Source organism: Pteropus vampyrus, unplaced genomic scaffold, assembly GCF_000151845.1.
Source record: "Pteropus vampyrus isolate Shadow unplaced genomic scaffold, Pvam_2.0 Scaffold4, whole genome shotgun sequence".
Taxonomy (NCBI): Eukaryota; Metazoa; Chordata; class Mammalia; order Chiroptera; family Pteropodidae; genus Pteropus; species Pteropus vampyrus.
Window position 1 is genome coordinate 7,691,443 of NW_011888785.1, and position 744 is coordinate 7,692,186.

Consider the following 744-nt stretch of genomic DNA (forward strand, 5'->3'; position numbering starts at 1 on the left):
AATATGTATGTATACATAAAATGACATGTTTATATTACATATCGTTAAGTAATTTATGCTCTGTAACTAGGCAATATATATGTATAAAAATATATGCATATATCAATAAACCAATGTATCTATACAATTATATATCTTTGCCATAAATAATATACACCAAATATGCCCCTTAGGTGGAACCAGACAGTATAGACTATGATAAGAAATTTTTATTTTCCTAAAATATTTTTCTTTACAGGCTTATATATCTTCAAATAGTGACTTGTTTGTGTATATAGAGCCTCCTGTGAAGTCTCATTACATGGAATAGTGTGAATGGAAAGAAAATAAAACTGGGGAACTTGAGGGCAGATAGGTAGTAGTAGGAGCCAGTAAAAACAAAGAATTACAGGAGGAATGTACAAAAATAATGGTGAATGTGCCATAGAAATAAAATGTGCAGCTTTGTCTTGGGTCCACTCCATCCTAAATAATAACAGTAGCTAGTACTGGTGTTGTATTCTTGCATTTTATGTTTTTATTATCTGGAAAGCTTTTCAAATTGTGAAATTATTACTTTACTAGAATCCAAAACACTATTTTAGGGAATATTTTTTATTAACTTACCCTTCGTATACATACAAGGCCACTTAAAATAAAACATACACTTCATGCACTCCTAACTTTCACATATTCCAGTGAAATTCTAAAGAAAAATATATTTGGCAAGAGATGAATTTAAATGAAATGGGAATACACTATGTT